At 40.8% G+C, this 21,410-nt stretch overlaps 1 protein-coding gene across 1 annotated transcript in view; it reads left to right on the top strand.

Annotated features, from left to right (window-relative positions):
• ZBTB20 (zinc finger and BTB domain containing 20) overlaps positions 1–21,410 on the top strand; it is a 778,251-nt gene that overhangs the window by 164,948 nt on the left and 591,893 nt on the right. The window contains exon 2 of the mRNA XM_063442031.1: positions 18,998–19,057. The gene's annotated coding sequence lies outside the window, so the exon portion shown is untranslated. The remainder of the gene's footprint in view (positions 1–18,997; positions 19,058–21,410) is intronic.

Here is a 21,410-nt window from a genome sequence, read left to right as displayed (position 1 = left end):
AGACACATTACTGGGAGTATTATTGCTGTGAAGCTCTGTTATACACTCAGACACATTACTGGGAGTATTAGTGCTGTGGAGCTCTGTTATACACACAGACACATTACTGGGAGTATTATTGCTGTGGGGCTCTGTTACACACTCAGACACATTACTGGGAGTATTATTGCTGTGGAGCTCTGTTATACACTCAGACACATTACTGGGAGTATTATTGCTGGGGAGCTCTGTTATACACTCAGACACACTACTGGGAGTATTATTGCTGGGGAGCTCTGTTATACACTCAGACACATTACTGGGAGTATTATTGCTGGGGAGCTCTGTTATACACTCAGACACATTACTAGGAGTATTATTGCTGTGGGGCTCTTTATACACTTGGACACACCAACAGTATGGAGCTCTTTGAAAGGAGGGTCATTAGGAGAGAAAAGAGGGACAGACGGATTTCGGCACAACATCGGCCTCTTAAATAGAAACACTTGGGAGTTATTGACCAAGAACTATCACTAATTATTAGCTATCACGTTCTGTGTTGAATAAAGAAGTCTGTTTAGAATAGCTGTTTCAGTGTGGCGACTCTGCGCACTTAGTGGACATTCTACATTTTTGAGCGCACTTATCTACAAATCCAGTATATCAACTAAGCACTCTTAGTCGGTGATTGTAACATATTACGCAATATTCTGGCTGATTTTTTTAAGTCAGGAGCCTCCTGTTGGATATTCCACACGGAATGTGTTAAAATTTTAGCTTTGAAAGAAAAAAGTAATTAAGAAAACAGTTCTGCATAAGAAGCACTTAAGAAGCTCTTGTGCAAAAAGGTTGTCTGTTTGAAATTCCTTTATAATTCCCCAAGTCGTGCTGCAGGCTGCCATTTTCCAAGTAAATTAGGCATGTGTGGTTTATAATACCATATTCACTGTTTAGGATTAACCACAATGCCACCGTAAAGTAGGTTTTATCACCCCCGAAAGAATGGAGTTTTAGCAACACAGATTGCTCGTTTCTTGAATATAGCGCTTCATTTCAGTATTTACTCTCTTTTTTTTTTTTTTTTTTTAGTATGATCGTGATTCTACATGTTTTTCCTTTTTTTAAGGGCTCTTATCAGAATTGAAATATGTTGTTTAATATTTTACGAATGGTATTACGCTTACATCGGTACAATTTTCTCTTTTCCTGGCTGCAATACATGTGTGTTAGAAGTTACGTGGCGATTTCTGTTGTTTTCAGGCGCCGTTGGCGGTTTTTTCATTCCTACTTTCTCTGGGCTTGATACACAATGGCCATGAGATCTCCGCTGCTTCCGACAGACTGCACAAAGCAACAGGGCCAGACTGGGAAAAAAATTGGCCCGGCCATATTTGAAGCACAGTGGCCCGCTGAGAAGGGTCGGGGCCAGAGAGGGTGTGTTTTGTTATCACCAATGACAAGCACGCCCCTTCTCAAAGTGAGCACGTTGGTTCAATGCTCTTTCAGGGCAGCCCATGCGCAGAGCTCTTTAACGTGGACTGGGGAATACTTATAGAAATAAAGGAGAGTAAATGTAAAGGTTGGTTGGGAGGAGAAACAGGAGGCTGTTAAAGGGAAACTTTAAAGAAAGTTGTTTTCCTGGCACTATGGCTCCCTCTGTCAGGGGTTAAAAACACCTTACGTCACTTACCTGATTCCAGCGCCAATGTCCCTTCGGCGCTGGTTCAGGCTATGCCTTCTGCCCTCCTGCAATGAAGTCAGCCAGCAGGGGAGATTTAATGCGCATTCGTGGCGATGGCTGTGTTCACATTAGTATTTCCCCTACAGGAAAGCATGTATAATGTTTTACATGACGCTGGATGTCCTAATGCATAGTGTGAGGACATCCAGTATCAGTTAGGCGACCAAAAGTCGCCTTACTACCCGGAAGTCCCTGTAGTGTCTTTCTGGTAGACGGCCACTAGAGGACGAGTTAACCCATTAAAGTAATTATTGCGGTTTATTAAAAACTGCATGGTTTGTAGGGTTAAGAGACCCGGGACAGTGCACCCTGACCACTTGCAGGGTATTTCACATTAAAGGCCAAAGCAGCCGAGCTGAAAAGCACAGCAAACTGGGAGATTTTTCTGGTTTAGCTATTTTCACCTTAAATTTAAAATTCTATTTAAATTCCCTGAAATTCTCACTTTAGTTCCACCTCTGCTGTGTCTTATTCTTATTCTTATTCTTATTTTTTTTATTTTATTTCTTTTATAAAGCGCCAACACATTCTGTAGCGCTGTACAATGTAAGTAAGAGCAAGTCTGACACTCTGAGTTTCCCATTGACGCTAATGAATTTGTCATTCTCTTTCACCTTCTTGGCCAGTTAGATGGAAATCCCGTCAGATACAGATATCCCACGGTAATGATCAGGAAATGGGAAGACAACACACTCATGATAAAAATAAGGATTGTCATTTCTTAGGAAGAAGATGGCCATGATATGGAGGGGGGGAGAGGGGCGGGGGGGAGAGGGGGAGGGGGGGGGAGAGGGGGGGGAGAGGGGGAGGGGGAGGGGGAGGGGGGGAGAGGGGGAGGGGGGGAGAGGGAGAGGGGGAGGGGGAGGGGGAATAAATATTCTCACCTTGAGTTAAACTCCTATTGTTTTCTGAGATATGAAAATGCAGAGAGAACCAAACAAATCAATATCTAATTTACTGCATTTTTTTGCAGTTAAACATCTGCAAAATCCTTAATTATCCACTAATTTTTCTCACTCGATTCCCAATAATTATTTAATCTCTGCACTAATGACCCAATTATTTCCAGAAATAGATACCTAAATATGTAATTCATTAAACCAGAACTGACGTTTCTGTTTTAGTATAGTTCAATTCTTTATTAAAAAAATCTAGCTGTATATTTTATTATTTTTCCTGTCTTATAGTTATTTCCTAGGTTTATAAAAAAAAAACTCTTTTACTTGACGGCCCATCATTCTGGCTGAAATAGTTTAGCTTTACTATACTATTTAGGGAGTCCATTGGCAGTCACTTTCCATGTAATATTTCAAATATTTAAACTTTTGTAAGATGTTTCTTTACGTGCTACAATCTCCCGTCCTCCTCATTCCTAATTCCCCCCCTTTAACACCAAACGATGCTTAATTTTAAATTTGTGTTCTTTCCCCTTTTTTCATTGTTATATTTTCTTACCCATAGTATTTGTTAATAGTTACGTTTGCACAGTCTGTTTTGTGTTGTTATATTGTTTAAACTGTGAAGGACTAGTGAAGGCACCCAGACCACTTTATCTCAATGAAGTGATCTGGATCCAGTTCACACCCCTGCGATGTATAACATGCCGTTTAGTAAATACAGCAATGCTATGATTTTAGGGTTAAACACACCTCCACTTGGTGAATTCCTGACAGACACTAGAGTGCAATGACAAAGTTTTAACACAGTCACGTGACATTCGACATCCATAAGGACATCAAATGTAATCGATTGCATCTCATGCTGAAGCATTACGTTCGATGCTTCCCCATGAGAAGCATTCGATTGTGCAGAGCTTGCTTTACAAGAAGCACTGGCTTGGACAACCATCGAGGAAGCAACATCTCAGAGGGGGTACAGCAGAACCAAGGAAGTCATGGTGCTTAAAAAAAAGATAAGTTAAAAGCTTTTTACATGATCTTTTACATTTCAAACAGGGTGGGGGGGGGGAATCTAAAAACGGATATGGACACTCCAGCATTAGTAACACGGGTTTGTATTCCTAACACTTAAGTTTCACAAAACGTGTTCTAAAATAACAATGTAGCAAGTATTTCTTCCTGTTAGAATGCGATGTGATTGGTTAACGGGACGGGGTGTGACACCATTTGCAGTACTATAATTACTATTACAATGAGGAGTAATGATGATTTGTGTTATAATCACACACAGAAAATACCCCAAAACATACGATGAAAACGTACTCTGTAAACACGTGCAAAATTACCTTGAAATCAGCTCACGAGACAAAAAGACTTGAAAACCTATCGTACTTGCAGAAATTAGGATAAAATTGTCGAGTTTAGAAAAAAAATGCAAAATCCCCAATTTGAGGACATTCCTTCCTACTGACATTTTGCGATATACATCTTACAGGTCGCTGGTCAGGAGTAGCTGAACTCACTGTACAATCACTGAACCCCTTTTTTAAGAATTGTGTTCCCGTCCTATAGTTTAATTGCATTTCTTGGTACTATAATATTGTGCTTTCCCTGGGCGCAGTGTGCAGTTATATTCCCAGATTCGCTTGTAAGGTAGAGAACAGCAGATACGGTCGTTCCATTATTGAGAGCCGCGCACTGCAGTTTACAATGCTAACTGACAAATACATGATCAATGGGTTAATTATAGATGATTCATGCATATTTCACGAAATAAGAAATACAACAGGAGTATTTCGAAATCATATTTAAACTTTTATTGTTTCCATGGTAGCTAACTGTGAACATTGCGTGTGGTTTTCAGCCCGTCACTTGTTCTGATGGTACAATACCTGAATTCTACCTTAATCTGTTTAAAACAATGCTTGTCATTGTCATTATTTCATTCTCTTGAATACTATAACCACTTACGAGCCGTCCGAAGCACAACGTTTCATTCTTCCATCAAAGGGAAAGTATAGCACAAGGACAAAAACAAAACTAGTTTTCGTTTTTGAGGAAATAGAATTCATTATTTCATTGCGTTTGTTTGTTTGCTTTTTAAATAAATTATGTAAATGTAAAGAATTTTCGTAAAGGTCATTCTTCCAAATAACGTTTGCAGTTGGTAAGTCACTTCTAGGGACATCAGAAAAATGTCTTGTGATACAAATTGTGAGCCCGCGATTAAACTCCACCCAGTGTGTGTATGGGCCAGCGCGGCTGGATGGTTTGTCTCTTGTCTCGATTTAATATTTTGGGATTAACCTTTAATTAAATATTTTTTCTTTTTTTATATATATTGATGTGTTTTTCCATATATAATATATATTTTTGAGATTTTAATATTTAAAAAAATATATCTTAAAAGCTTATCCAAAACTAATGAATAATTTGAAAACATTATCCAAATATATTAAATTGACGCTCTTGCTCCTCAGGTTGACATGCTTCCTTTAAGCTACCATGACCACCTGTGACGTACATTCCTTCACAGGTACTGCCCCTCCCATCTATACCCCAAACCTCCTAATATTTGGAAGTTAGATATGACTCCTGAAAAGGCATAAACAGAGCAAAACAAATTTCCCACGGTTCATGATTTATTATAGACACACTCCACAAAATGTTCATATCCAGCTAGTCATATTCTCTGTATTTCTCTCTCTCTCTCTCTCTCTCTCTCTCTCTCTCTCTCTCTCTTTCTCTCTCTCTCTCTCTCACACACACACACCCACACACACACACAAAGACACACACACAAACACACCCTAACTAGACACTCACTAGTAGTTGATGCAACTCTCTACTGCCCAAATAAACAATAAAAATAAAGAGCATCACTATTTAGTAGATATATCCCCAATGAAAACATGCTTTCATTTAATTAAGCATTTTCCATTTGGACTATTTATAAAAACAGCTTGCAAAAGCTGCAGATCTCTTATCTGCAACATTTGCAACCCCATCCCTTCTAACCCCACCCAGACCTTCTGTGGCTGTCCAATCACAGACTTCCCAATGCAAGCCAATGAAAATCTTTGCAGCCTCTGGGTAATTGCTGCCTCTTGAGTTTATCTCCACTGAGCTAAACAAACCAGGAAGTAACAGGACCAGTTGTGTGAGGGGTGTAACGAGGTTCATTTTAAAAGTGCCAGTTTCTGCTGCACATTGTGACTGACATTCAGTCTCTCCACCCTCTGCATGCAGACACCGATTGGCCAAGGCTGTGTTTGACTTGTGCTGGCTCTGCCCCTGATCTGCCTCCTTGACAGTCTTAGCAACGCATTGTGATTGGCTCAGATAATCCCTTCTAATGATGTCAGCCAAGCAGGCAGATCAGGGGCAGAGTCAGCAGCTGCAGCCTTAAATAGAAGTACGATTTTACTATATTTAGGGGGCAAGCGGTCCCGTGGGGCTAGATAGTGGTTTTAACACTACAGGGTCAGGGATACATGTTTGTGTTCCTGACCCTATAGGGCTCCTGAAACAAAAACAGGTCTTGTATGTATTTGGATAATGTTAACGTACTGTTTAAAATGTTACAATTGAATTTCTGGTAGTGTTTCTTCATAGCTAGATTTGTCATTTCCCCTTTATATTGTGAAGCCTGATTCTGTTCTTTTAACAGCAACCGTGTAAACTCCATCTTTAATCCTGTTTTCAATACAAGAGCAAACATTTCTCCATAAATGTATCCATTTGCAGTTTGATCTGTGTAACCTTTTGTTTGAACGCTTCAACCAAATCTAAATAAATAATATCAACTGCACATTACTGTTCTCTGTGTTTACCGACGTCCTCATATAATGCAAATTCACTTGATTGACACAATCTATCGTTTATGGAAACCATTTAGAATGTAATCGCTAATGTGTTAATTATGGAGAATTATTGGAGGACTGGCACATTTTATAAACAAAATAGCCAAATTGGAGAAGAACCAAAAATGGAGAATTTTCCAAGTTTGCCTAAATTACAATTGTCAGTTCTTGTCAATAGTCATAGGGAATAACCTTATTAAAATGGATTTTTCAATATTAACCCATAAAGAGGAATTTATATTTTTCTAGAATACATAAAAAACATACAAGCCATGGATATATTTTAGTAGCTATAGGATAGTGCAAGTCCTGCTTTAATACAAATGTAACCCCTTAAGGGCCAAACTTCTGGAATAAAAGGGAATCATGACATGTCACACATGTCATGTGTCCTTAAGGGGTTAAATAATTTAATATCTTCAGAGATGTCACGCCAACAGGTGTATAACGTGTTATTTTGATCCCTTTGTATGAATGGGCACCATAACTATGCCAAACTAATCTCCTGGCACTATGACAGTATAAAAAGTTTCCTTGAAGGTATAAACTAATAATCACACTTACACCATCCTAGCTTTCTGTCTAGTCCTGTGTCTATGCTATCTGGCCCCGGGGCTTAACTTTACTTAGAGTGTCGTGTGTCAGCCAATCATCAGTGTCCTCCAGGGTTTCCTCTAAGATTTCTGTAACATTAATTTGCAAACAGTGACGTTCAGCTCTTCATTAGTACATACAGGAGAAATAAAAAGGGTTTAGACTTTTCCTATTCTCGACATGCTCAGTAACTCCTTACTATTTGTAATTTCAAAGGTATATTCACAGTTAAATAAACTGATATTTCCAACAGGTTTCAGTGATGCTCGATAAATCATGATGTTCTTCCAATAATGTTAGACACCAATTCTGCTTCTAGTACTGTCTTTCCCCGAAAATAAGACTGGGTCTTACATACATTTTTCTCTGAAAAACGCATTCGGGCTTATTTTTGGGGGCATGTCTTATTTTGGGGGAAAACGGTAGCAAGCATGTGCTAGAAAGCAGGTCTACATTCGGGGGAATTCCACCAAGCAAAGACTAGTTTACTAGCGCATAGAATCCTGTGAATCGATGTTCAGGAAAACTTGCCCGAACATAGACTAGCTTACTCACGAATGGAATCCCACAAATCTATGTGCGTTGAAAATTCCCCGAACAAAGAGTAGCGGACTAGCGACTTGGGCTTATTTTTGGGGTTGGGCTTATATTACGAGAATCCCCTGAAAATAAACTAGGGCTCATTTTCGAGGGATGTCTTGTTTTCGGGGGAAACAGGATATTTGTTTTTAGGTTACCATTTATGAGTGATATTTTAAGTACTGACTTATTCCAACAAAGTACCTCCTCGTAGATTACTATTCTCACCAATTTCCACCAGTATGTGGAAGTCCTGGTTTGTGATATCTTCCAACCTCATAGCTTCCTCTCACCAAGAGCAGCAGACTGTCAACATAAACATACAATGTATCCCAAATGTAGAGATTGACCTCCAGAAAATCCCAGTCATTCCTTCCTGCATTACCTGTGAGGTCCAAACGTGATTTATTTCTATCTCACGATCTATATTGCAGTGTGATGGAACTGGTTGTTAAGGGAAGTAAACAAATATGTTTGTTAAGGGCAATGGATCCAGCAGAGAGATTTAATAATTGCTTTGTAAATCCTTCCATACAGTTTAAAAAACTTTAGACTAGATTTTTGAATTATGTTGTCATACCACATCTCTGTGTACTGCAAATAGTGACTGTGTTCTAAAAGCACACCACCAAGTTCTACCAGGGAGGAGAATGGGTAATTTAACTGGACTTCATGTAATGAAGAAATACCACTTTAAATGTAGACAATTTTTTATAAAGTTCCATCCATAGCTATGCTTTGATGACATTGTACAAAATGTTCTATACTTGCAAACAGCTGTTTGTAATTTTGACATGTCGGATGTAAACATGTTGTTGCTGTGTGTGAGAGTTCTGACTCGGCTTGTTCACTTAACACACAACTATAATGAATTGAAAACTTAATTACAAAATTTAGCAAACAGTTTTGCTTTGGATAAATCAGTAATAGCCACAATTTGGCTTTTGTAGCTTAAATTTAGTAAAATGCTATCTTTTCTAGAGTGTAGCTGGTAGAACTGTGCTGAGGGGGTCCACTGACTCCTCTCAGCCAAGAGTCCTGCATCAGCCATGCTTTACGCTACAGAACAATATGGCTTCTCCTGTTGGGTAAGATTGAATGCGGCACGGGTAAGTTGTCAGAGTCTGCTAAAATGGTTTGACGTCTTACCTTGGGACACCGCCAGGGCACTCCAAACACTAATACTTTTACAGCCGGTTATGGTGCTTTCATACACTGGCAAAATATCTGTCATTTCTCACAATGACTAAACCCTTTCTAGTTGTAGAATGTTATCTCTTGCCACCAGCTGCTGTTTAAAGGAACACAAATGTGTATTTCTAATGTTATAGTGCCATGGTGGGCATTTAGATCACTGGCCTCCACCTCCAGGGAAAAAAAAAAACTATTCGTGGCTGGCCCCAGCTCCTTGACTGAGATCATCAATTATCTCAGCCAATCCAATCCTTTCCCTTATGAACGCATACCTCCTGACATTTAATTCTTGACTCTTTAATTTTAGAGATGGGGTTGGGTGGGGGCATGGCCAGGTGCAGGGCTTTTCTGGGTGTGAGTGGGGGAGTGGCGAGGCGGTTCTGAGAAATTTTAGGCCTTATGCCTATCCCACGCATGCTTAAACTCCCTCACTGTGTTAACCTCTACCACTTCAGCTGGAAGGCTAATCCATGCATCCACTACCCTCTCAGTAAAGTAATACTTCCTGATATTATTTTTAAACCTTTGTCCCTCTAATTTAAGACTATGTCCTCTTGTTGTGGTAGTTTTTCTTCTTTTAAATATAGTCTCCTCCTTTACTGTGTTGATTCCCTTTATGTATTTAAATGTTTCTATCATATCCCCCCTGTCTCGTCTTTCCTCCAAGCTATACATGTTAAGATCCTTTAACCTTTCCTGGTAAGTTTTATCCAGCAATCCATGAACCAGTTTAGTAGCCCTTCTCTGAACTCTCTCTAAAGTATCAATATTCTCCTGTAGATACGGTCTCCAGTACTGCGTACAATACTCCAAGTGAGGTCTCACCAGTGTTCTGTACAATGGCATGAGCACTTCCCTCTTTCTACTGCTAATCCCTCTCCCTATACGACCAAGCATTCAGTTTGAGTGATGTCTTAACTCAAAATAATTGTATAAAACCTACACCAACACTCCTGGTAAAACTGTCAAACCATAAAGGAAAATGTGCGAAAACAAAAAAGAATGGTGTTGGTGGGTATATTAAAATGGTGAACGGTGTATATATAAAACGATACCTATATGTAAAATGTATGTGAAATAACATGGTTCCAGCAACCTTTAATCCCAAAGGACTGTGATATCGATAGTAGATTTGAAAGTCTGTAGCAAACTCCCGTACTCCAACTGGAAAGCTAATTAGCTACAGGGCAGATTTTAAGCAAACGAAAACGCAGGATATCTGAAAGAAGGGACTGTTTGTCCTTGATAACTGACTTTATTAAAGATTTGCAATTCTACTCTCAAAATCAAAGTCCTTCGAGATTATATGTTACTTGTTCGTCACTGTTGTATTTCACATCCATCTTATTTAGACAGTGGTCTGGGTGCACATAGTGTTTCTTTTAGATCATTTTATGTTGTTTATATACCATGGGTGTTGGCCCAACGGATGTAGTAATGGTAATGGTAATATATTTTTGTCCACCGTGGTACCCAGCAAAAAGGAACGAATGTACGAGGTATAATGAGGGTAGTTGCTGTAGAATTACAATGCAGAATGTAAAATACAATTGGGAGAGCACACACTAAAAGCTGTTTTTGTCAGCTTAATTTTGGATTGTATATTAAAATCTCCTTTTGAATTGTCCTGGATCTAGTGCAGGGGTGCCCAAAAGGTAGATCCCCAGTTGTTGTAGAACTACAATTCCCATGATGCTTTGCATGCCTTTAGAATGACATATTATCATGGAAGCTGTTGTTTTAAAACATCTGGGGATCTACCTTTTGGGCACGTCTGATCTAGTGGTACAAAGCAAAATGACATTTTAATATAGTACCTGAAGATTCTCTATTAACCAGAATGAAACCCTGGGCTACTTTCTATATCTACACCCAGTACGCTGTAGGCTTTGAAAGAGAGATGAACGGTGTTCATTCCACCCTCACATGTGTGTGATGTCCATCCAATCACATTAACTCCCCACCCCGGCTAACATGAAGTGTGAGGGGATACCCTTTCAGTTTAAGTGTCTGTTTAATTCTCTATATTGAGCGATTCACAAGAAAAGGATGAATCTGCACACAAATGAGGATGGACCTTGTTGCAACCAGACCTGGAGCTTGCAACCCCTATTCACAAAGTAAAAATGAGTGTGGTCGTGGCACTCGAGGTCACTTGAAAAGCTTCAACCCGCAAAGAGGTCGTTGTTAAGCTAAACAAAGACCTCTTTGTGGGTCGAAACGTTGCCTCTGTTCTGTTCTAATAAAGCTGCTTTATAAGAGACCTTGAGTGCCTGGATTACACTTATTTTAGTCTCAATATTGTCAGACAGTCATCATCAAAGCCCCTTCTAGGATTTACTTCAAGATAATAAGAACAGTTGGAATTATTTTATATGGGAACTGTCTGTCGTTTTTAAAATATTTCTATATCCCCTATGTTTAATAAAAATGTGTTTGTGAGGTCTGCAAAATTAAATGTAACAAACCACAGAGCGCATTGCTCTACACTGGAGCCTCCACCTTGGCTCCCTGTCAATTATTGTAATATGCCGGGCCCTTTGCACCTCACAGTCCTAGAGAGCACAGAGGGGCGGAGTGAATGTGTGCCTTGGTTGTGCCATGATAGAACTGGATTGTGATGTCATTTGTTAAATCTGTATACATTTAAAGGAAAATGGAATATCACATAAAAGCTGATTATTCTATGATGATTAATTTATAGGTTATTTTTAAGATTTTATTCCAAAGAATTAACAGCTTCCCTTACTATCATTGACCTTAAAAAAAAGAATAGCTGGCCCTAAAATATGAAAGCTGTATATTCTGAGCGCGCTGTTTATATGGTTACGATATGCTCCAAATTAGATCATTACTGGGCAGCTGATAAAAAAGAAGTCCGATGTCCACTCCACCAATGACTCATCCCTAGTTGGAACGACGTAATGAGCCACTAATGCATCAAAAGTGAAGAAGGATTCAGCCCCAGACGGAGCGTCCCCTTAGTTTGGATCTTGGGCTGAATTGATTCCCTGTACGCCATTTCCCCCATTCCAGCCGATCTGAACTCTGCATTTGGTATATTCTTATTTACTGTGTCTGGGATGGGAAGATTAAATGATAATTGCCTGTGATGTGTGCCTATTTATCTTCTATTCATCGAACTCTGCTGGAGATGCAGAGGGGTGTTCTAATATGGGCGAATTGTGATTAGAAACATGGCACTAATGGCTCACATTACATCCATCCCCATGTAATCACATTATCAATCAAGTCAGATTTGTAGATCACGAGTTCTGCGCCCTTTATTGTTTGCAGCACGGCATGCCAATGAGATGCTGCCATGGGCATTGCTGGTTGTGATCCGTGCATGTTAATAAGCACGTGGCAAGCTGGCACTGGGGGCTTATATTGCTCATCTCCCCGTTTATTTAACTTATACCCTTAACTTCTTAATGGCCAACGATGGGCTGGGTCAGCAATGGTTAACTGATAGTCCTAGCTACTGCAGGATTACAACTTTCATGACGCTTTCCCAGCCTGCAGGTCTACAACAGTGCTATCATACAATGTGATTACAATGTGATTATTATGGATCCTATCGACAAAGGGTTTATCCTTATCTAATGACTGCAAGGCTGACAGTCTCCAATTAGCAGGACAATCCATGCATGCATAGGGGCTTTAGGGACCAGCATGGAATGTCACCAAAGAATGCCACTGGTCTTTAAGGGGTTAATACCTGCTATGAAGGCTCACATACAGAGGTGTGGCATGTAGACATCATTACAAATTATCTCAGGATCTAAAATAATCAGTTATAAGAATGCTTTAAAATATATATTACCAGCTTAATCAGAGCAAAGTCATTAACATTGTGCCTTCAAAATCGCTTGCCTGAAGTTTATGTCTTGCTCAATGCCAAGGGCTGTGAGGGCATCACCATGCTCCTACAATGCCAAGGGCTGTGAGGGCATCACCATGCTCCTACAATGCCAAGGGCTGTGAGGGCATCACCATGCTCCTACAATGCCAAGGACTGTGAGGACATCACCATGCTCCTACAATGCCAAGGGCTGTGAGGGCATCACCATGCTCCTACAATGCCAAGGGCTGTGAGGGCATCACCATGCTCCTACAATGCCAAGGGCTGTGAGGACATCACCATGCTCCTACAATGCCAAGGGCTGTGAGGGCATCACCATGCTCCTACAATGCCAAGGGCTGTGAGGGCATCACCATGCTCCTACAATGCCAAGGGCTGTGAGGGCATCACCATGCTCCTACAATGCCAAGGGCTGTGAGGGCATCACCATGCTCCTACAATGCCAAGGGCTGTGAGGGCATCACCATGCTCCTACAATGCCAAGGGCTGTGAGGGCATCACCATGCTCCTACAATGCCAAGGACTGTGAGGACATCACCATGCTCCTACAATGCCAAGGGCTGTGAGGGCATCACCATGCTCCTACAATGCCAAAGGCTGTGAGGGCATCACCATGTTCCTACAATGCCAAAGGCTGTGAGGACATCACCATGCTCCTACAATGCCAAGGGCTGTGAGGGCATCACCATGTTCCTACATTGTCAAGGACTGTGAGGGCATCACCATGCTCCTACAATGCCAAGGGCTGTGAGGGCATCACCATGTTCCTACAATGCCAAGGACTGTGAGGACAACTCCATGCTCCTACAATGCCAAAGGCTGTGAGGGCATCACCATGTTCCTACAATGCCAAAGGCTGTGAGGACATCACCATGCTCCTACAATGCCAAGGGCTGTGAGGGCATCACCATGTTCCTACATTGTCAAGGACTGTGAGGGCATCACCATGCTCCTACAATGCCAAGGGCTGTGAGGGCATCACCATGTTCCTACAATGCCAAGGACTGTGAGGACAACTCCATGCTTCTACAATGCCAATGGCTGTGAGGACATCACCGTGCTCCTACAATGCCAAGGGCTGTGAGGGCATCACCATGCTCCTACAATGCCAAGGGCTGTGAGGGCATCACCATGTTCCTACAATGCCAAGGACTGTGAGGACAACTCCATGCTTCTACAATGCCAATGGCTGTGAGGGCATCACCATGTTCCTACATTGTCAAGGACTGTGAGGGCATCACTATGCTTCTACAATGCCAAGGACTGTGAGGACATCACCATGCTCATACAATGCCAAGGACTGTGAGGACATCACCATGCTCATACAATGCCAAGGGCTGGAGAGCTGGAGAAGAGGAGAAATGAAACAATGTTTACGTTTCTCCTCCTTTGCAATTTGTGCCATGACTGTGACAATTCAAAAGGACTGAACTGGTTTGTTGTGTCAATCTTTAATTTACATTTAAAAGAAATTGGAGCATCGCATTGAAAAATGTTAACCCAAGTTATAGGTGGCTTTCAGTTTTCTATTTGAAGGTTTAGTTCAAAACCAATCACCACAAAATACTCACTATGAATCGTGATACATCCCACTCATTTGTCAGCTATGGCTTTAGAAACCTTTACTGGAAAATGACAGAACACTTCATTTATAAAAAGGGTCTCACTGCTATAACAATACTAACTCCCAAACTGTCTAAAATCTAACAGCTTTCATTCTCCCAATGGGAGGTTTATCTAATTCACTGTCGTGTACTTTACACTCAGAGGTTCAGCTTTTTTCATATTTTCTTATTGTAATGTCTCATGGGATGAATACAAACTGTTGGATTTTAACCAGTTTGTGAATTCGTACTTGTGATTTTACTTTTTGAGGGTGTAAATTCCCCTTTAAAATGTATAAAATATCACATTAAAATATGGGTTAATAAAGTATATTTACCGACATTTTAATATATTTGTAAAAGTTAAATAGTTCCTACCCCATCACTGACCAGGATTTACTTTTTATCTCAATTCTGAAGATAAAACAAACAAACCTATATGAATCATACACAGACATATTCATACAAAAGGCTTTAATCTTTAATCATTACTGAGCCATCAAATCGAATGCAAAATAAATTGAAATTCATCCATTTACCGTCAATGCACCCAATATAACATATAGTCGTTATTTCTTACAATTTTACAGCTGTATTTTAAGATTTTTTTTTTCCTCTCATGCCTGATAACTGTCCCCAAATTACTGGAACAGTCCTTAGGCCTTAGAAAGTGCAGAACAAGCGCCTGTGGGAATACGTTCACGGATACTCTAGTTATTCCAATCTATTTACACCCATATCGAAGGGCTTCATAGAATTTGAAATGGATTTCAAAGGGACTATTTCATTTTAAGGTTGTGAGTGGGGGTGTAGCCAGAGGCGGGGCTATTCTGACATTTTAGGTGACTTACTAATAATTGAAACAACTAAAAAAATGTAATTTAAAAGAATAACAATGTATCTTATTTACACAGACTGAGTTCTAAACACATTTATTGTAGTTTAAAGACATATTACTGGGGGTATTATTGCTGTGGAGCTCTGTTATACACTCAGACACATTACTGGGAGTATTATTGCTGTGGAGCTCTGTTACACACTCAGACACATTACTGGGAGTATTATTGCTGTGGAGCTCTGTTATACACTCAGACACATTACTGGGAGTATTATTGCTGTGGAGCTCTGTTACACACTCAGACACATTACTGGGAGTATTATTGCTGTGGAGCTCTGTTATACACTCAGTCACATTACTGGGAGTATTATTGCTGTGGAGCTCTGTTATACACTCAGTCACATTACTGGGAGTATTATTGCTGTGGAGCTCTGTTACACACTCAGTCACATTACTGGGAGTATTATTGCTGTGGAGCTCTGTTACACACTCAGAGACATTACTGGGAGTATTATTGCTGTGGAGCTCTGTTACACACTCAGACACATTACTGGGAGTGTTATTGCTGTGGAGCTCTGTTATACGCTCAGACACATTACTGGGGGTATTATTGCTGTGGAGCTCTGTTACACACTCAGAGACATTACTGGGAGTATTATTGCTGTGGAGCTCTGTTACACACTCAGACACATTACTGGGAGTGTTATTGCTGTGGAGCTCTGTTACACACTCAGACACATTACTGGGAGTATTATTGCTGTGGAGCTCTGTTACACACGCAGACGCACCAACAATATGGAGCTCAGAAAAAAGAGGGACAGAGAACCCAGATAGGGACTGTCTCTCCTAAATAGGGTCACTTACAATGTTGTAAGCTACATAGTCCTGTTGTAAGCTACAAGGCTGTAGCTACATAGTCCTGACTAGTAGACTTGCAGGTCTGCCTGTGATCTGGTGCATAGGAACTCTGGAATGACACTCCCCTTTTAAGATGGTGAGTCCCATCAGTGGTGCTATTTAAGCATCTGGTTGAAATATTGTAATACGAATACGTTTTCCACAACCCGCAGCTCAGGTTTGGGATCCGACCTAAGCGAGTGCAGTAGAGAGTTTGTGTTTGTGAAATCGATGTTTTTTATCGTTTTTGCCATTTGGACAACATTCTGAGAGCATGGGACCTTTCAGTGGCCTGCACATATTCTCCCGTATAGTTTAATATAAATATCACATTCTCTGTCTGGGCCTTTTCTCTACCTTTAATTGAAAAATGGAAGATTGATGGAAGGCTATTTTAAAAAAAAAAACTTATCGCAGGTTGGCTGGACTCTCGCCCGTCGCGCTGTAAGCTTTCATTTGTCCGTATTCCTTTATTCTTAGACCTGCTTTTCAGATTTTTTTTTTTGGGTTGCCTACACAGAAACTTGGCACAAAGTTGACAGCCAGATGAATAACCATGAGTCTGGACAAACGGACACAGGCAAAGCGAGCTGCATGGATTCTAAGGGGCCTTTCAGATGCTTTATTCCTCTAAAATCACTTTCTAATTCATATATGCTGACATCATGCTCACGACTCCACAGAAAGTAATTAGACATCCCCTGCAGTTTCCCTCGGCTGATGAAACCTGCGGTTTTTGTTATTAAAAAAAAAAAATACAGCGCCCCCCTCCCCACCAAAAAACCCCTCTGCACTGTTTGTATCAATCCTTTTCACCCCGAAGTTCAGACTGTGTTTCTGTGACGGTAATGTGCATTGTGCCATGCCCTGACCCTGTGTCCCTGTGCAGGAGCCACTGTAAATAAGGAAGGTAATGGTAATTGCTAATGAATGAAGCAACCTCCACACTGGATTAACCTCTTCAGTGCCGCTGGGACTAGCAAATCCTTGTTCGTGATTTGGGAATTTAATCGTGGCAGTTGGAGAGACTGGGGTTTTGTTTTTAACTTTAAATTTTAAATGTGAAAGATTGCTTTGTTTTGATGCAGATTTAGACCACAATTAAAGTGATTTTTTTTTTACTACCTAGTGCTGTTATAGGATCACTATAGTGTCGTAAATACAAAGCTACATTCCTTAAACTATAGTGTTCCTCAGCCTCCCCACCCCAACATGCAGTAATTAAAGGATTGAAAACCCCTTTTCTCATTTATCTTATTCCAACTCCGTCTCCGCCGTCAGTGCAGAGCAGGAACCTAATGCGCAATGCATGGCGGTCGATACGTGCGCGTTAGGACTTCCCCACAGCAAAGTATTGACTTAGTGCTTTCCTATGGACGATATGTTCTCATGCAGAGTGTTTTCACAGAGTCAAACTACGGGAAACAGCAGGAAGCACCTCTAGTGGCTGTCTGGTAGAACACCACTAGAGGCAGACTTAGCACTGCTATGCCAACATTGCATTGTCTCTGAAACCGCAGTGTTTGCAAATACAGGGTAAAATGAGAAGGACACTGAGATGAAATGGTTGGGATGCCTTTAGTGTCCCTGTAACCTTTGGGATTCTATATTAATATATACCAACTTATTGGAAAACATGTGATCCAAATGGTTGAGAAACCAGCCATAGACTGTGCAGTTTAACCTTTGGCGTCTCATCAACACGGTGCAGGAGCTGAAGTCTATTTAGTGCTTAGCTACCTGCAGGCAGGAAGGCTTCAGTACCTGACCAACACCAGCGTCATGGTGAATCTGCACAGTCCACGGCTGTTTGCCTGGTCGTTGTTCCACCTGGATCACTACCCATGCTTTCATTTTAAAAGCTGTGTTTTAAATGAACACTCCACTATAGCACACTACAGTAGTTATGGAGTCTTCCAGGCCATTGTTTGAAGTAGTGGGAGCGTGGATTGTTACCTGGCAGACTCCAGATAAGAAGTCAAACATTCTTAATTGACTCCTTACGATGGGTGGGGGCACCAAGGCACACCTGCAACTATAACCACTATAGTGCTTGGAGTATCTCTTTAAAGTGTGCGCCATTACTAAGGGAGAATGCAGAAATGCAAGATGATTGTCTGGTTCTACTTATTTGCATTTGGAGTGGGGATTCTGGGAGAATCGTAGAAACATGATTCTTTTTATTATTATTTTTAAGGAGTGTACCCAAGGAGGATTCTACATGAGTTCTGTAGTGATGCACAACAGTAATTACTGAGTTTGCAGAAATGTTTGGTGAATGTTATTGTGTTTGGTCTCGCAACGTACTCAGCACGTGGATAAGAGAATACAGACAGGCATCCATCATGTTATACTGGATATTGTAAATAAAAATCATTTAAAGACCTCACCCCCCCTCCCACCCCCCCACGGTCACAGCATTTAGATTGGCGCTGCTTCCTGTAAAACCAAAAACCCACCTCAATGTGTGAGGGAAGCAACTCACTGCAACTCACTGTTTAGTAAGTAAACCCCATTTTGAGCTTTACAATGAGTTTCCTGGCACTCAAAGAGTTAAAGACCCCCTCCCTCCCCCCCCACACCATCTCCATTTTGTTAAAAAACAAATTCTGGTCACCCGGCTCCGAGTGAGCAGCCTTGATGGAACCAAATTATAAAGTGTACCGTGCTAATCACCACAAATAGATTAAATAAATTCCTTCCAGTTTGTACATGCAAATTCGCCCGGTATCCTCTGCACGAGTACTTCATGAGAAGTTTAGATCTCGTCTCACTCCGCGCTTTGTTTGGCCTCCCTCTGCCAGCTGAATGTATGTTGATATATATACACATAGGTTTGTGCCTCCCACACCCAAATCCATATCTAGTCATTCAAATGTTATGAAAAGGCGATGTGTCCCATGTACACAGACTAAATGTAAATATCATCATCTCTCCTCTGTAGCACGGGGAAGCAGTGTTAGCAAGCAGCGCTGATTCAGACCCTCGCAGTACCCAAGGCAAGGTAAGGACAACATTTCTTCCTCGTCTTACCTGGCAATTTGCAAATATTACAAAGCTTTATTGATGTGGACGCGAGGTGACATTCCTCGCATACTTACTGCCTATATGAATACATTGTGTGTCCCGCGAATTCTGGGGTTTATCGTTTCATATCTCTGCATGGATCGGATTAATCCAGTTTGGGTTAACTGACTTCCGTGGGTCTTTAAAGCACAGGGGCGCAGCGATGCCCACTCAACTGGTACGTTAGAGTGGTATAGTTGTCACCCTCCCTCCCTAATGATCTTCTCTCCCAGCTGGCTTTTTAAATCTTAATAGTACAGCTATTCACCCACGTAACTGGCTCTTTAAATCTGAGTCGTACATCTATCCCTCCAGCTGCCTGTTTAAATCAGGTTGGTACACCTGTGCCCCTACCCTCGGAAGCTGGCACGTTAAATCAGAGTGGCACATCTGTGCTTTCATTTTAACTCACAAAGTTCCAGAGAGTTATGTTCTTCAATAAATAAATGCCTCTCCTTCTGGCACTCAAATGGTTAATTAAATTACTGTGAACAAGCTGTGTCGGATACTGTTTTACAAATCCTATTGTCCTCAGCCAACAACCAGCCAAACCAGAGTGATTAAATCGCCCCCACTACTTAGACTAGCTGTACACAGTGTATACTGCTGCCCCTGTACAATGCTTCCGGTGTCTCCTTTACTGAACACTTCTTGAGCGGCAGACATGGTTTCTGCCCTTCTAATCTGGGTTCTTTGTTGCTTTTTGACACTAATACTACAGACTGCGGGGCGGGGAATCTCCGTAACAAAGACACCTCCAAAAAAGAGGTGGAATAATGCCAAGTTCAGGGCCAGTGCCATGATTACTCAGAGAAGGAACAATGTGGGGGTGTGGCAGCTTGCAAACATGTACAGTGCTATGTATACTGACTGCTGGGGAACTGTATGTCTGTATGTCTACAATGTATATCTGACGGTCTGTGTACAGTATCAATATACACACACACACTATATACAGACAAATAAACAGGTTGATAGTGTACACATTCAGTCTCCAGTATCTGTTTATATGTCTGACTGTCTGATACCTGTCTGTCTGTCTATCTGTAGTATTTGTATACGTGACAGTCTGTCTATAGACTCTGTCTTCTGTCTGTCTGATCCGTAAAAAAGTGTCTGTCTTTCAGATGCTCTCTCTGCCCGAAGTGTACGTGTATAACCTCTTACACATATTATAAATCACAGATTACACATCAACCACTCACATACATGTGTATTCGCACACATAATACACGTGTGTACATATACATTCACACATACAAATGCACTATGCACAATACAAACGCACAGACACACACACATGCCTTCACACAGACACAGACATATCTCTTGACAAACATGCATTCACAGATATTACGTAACTATAGGTCTGCATGGGATGTGATAAACTGTGCATGTAGGGGACTAGATTGGGAAGTGAAACATGAAATAAATACCTTTATAGCAGAGGGTAACAGGGTATTTAATATTGTAAAATGCTGTATTGTGTCTGTTTTACATACAAATGTTTAAAGCTTTTCCTGATATAAACAGAAGATGAATGTGTTTTTTCTGAAACTGAATGGTAGCATGCATTTAAAGCCACAGTACCCTTCTTTCATAAGTGCCTTGCTATTACTGAGCAATTCCATTACATCAGATATGGCAAATCACAGAAAATCAGGCTGGAAAAAGGGATACACTTTTTTTTTTCTGTAAAACCAATGGCGTTATGAGGAAGGTCTTGGAGATCTGTCTATCATCCTGTTTCTTTGCAAAACACAAACAACAACATGCATTTTATTTTATTATCTCGTTAATATGAAATAAATGGCTGTAAATCCACCATTTTTAGCATTAATCCGATATCGTTTGAGCCATTATCATGCTCCTCCATAACGGGGTTTAATCATAAACTAGCATCTAATAAATGCCAAACTTTACATTGTTAACGCTGGCACTGCGCGCACGGTTTGTCTTTTTGTCCTCACAAGACCTTAACAATTATGCTGTTTCTATTACTGGCCTCAGGTTTATATATATTTCCGTGACGTAAGAAGGAAAAATGAATTATTTGAACACCCTTTCAATCAATCGTACTGCTTCCCTTTGGCCAGCTTTCGCCTTGATAACATGTGGCGAATGTTTGGGTCATCATTTAGCAGGCGGAACGCACAGCGATGCCATTTAATGGATATTTAACACCCAGAGCTCCATAGGGGTCTATTTGAAGTGCATGTTTCCCAGCTACGGAATCCAAGTGGATTTATATTGTCCATTCGTTTTAACATTACTAAACGCACGCGGTTTAT

This window comes from Pelobates fuscus, chromosome 1 (assembly GCF_036172605.1).
Source record: "Pelobates fuscus isolate aPelFus1 chromosome 1, aPelFus1.pri, whole genome shotgun sequence".
Taxonomy (NCBI): Eukaryota; Metazoa; Chordata; class Amphibia; order Anura; family Pelobatidae; genus Pelobates; species Pelobates fuscus.
This window is presented reverse-complemented; position numbering and strand designations above follow the sequence as displayed.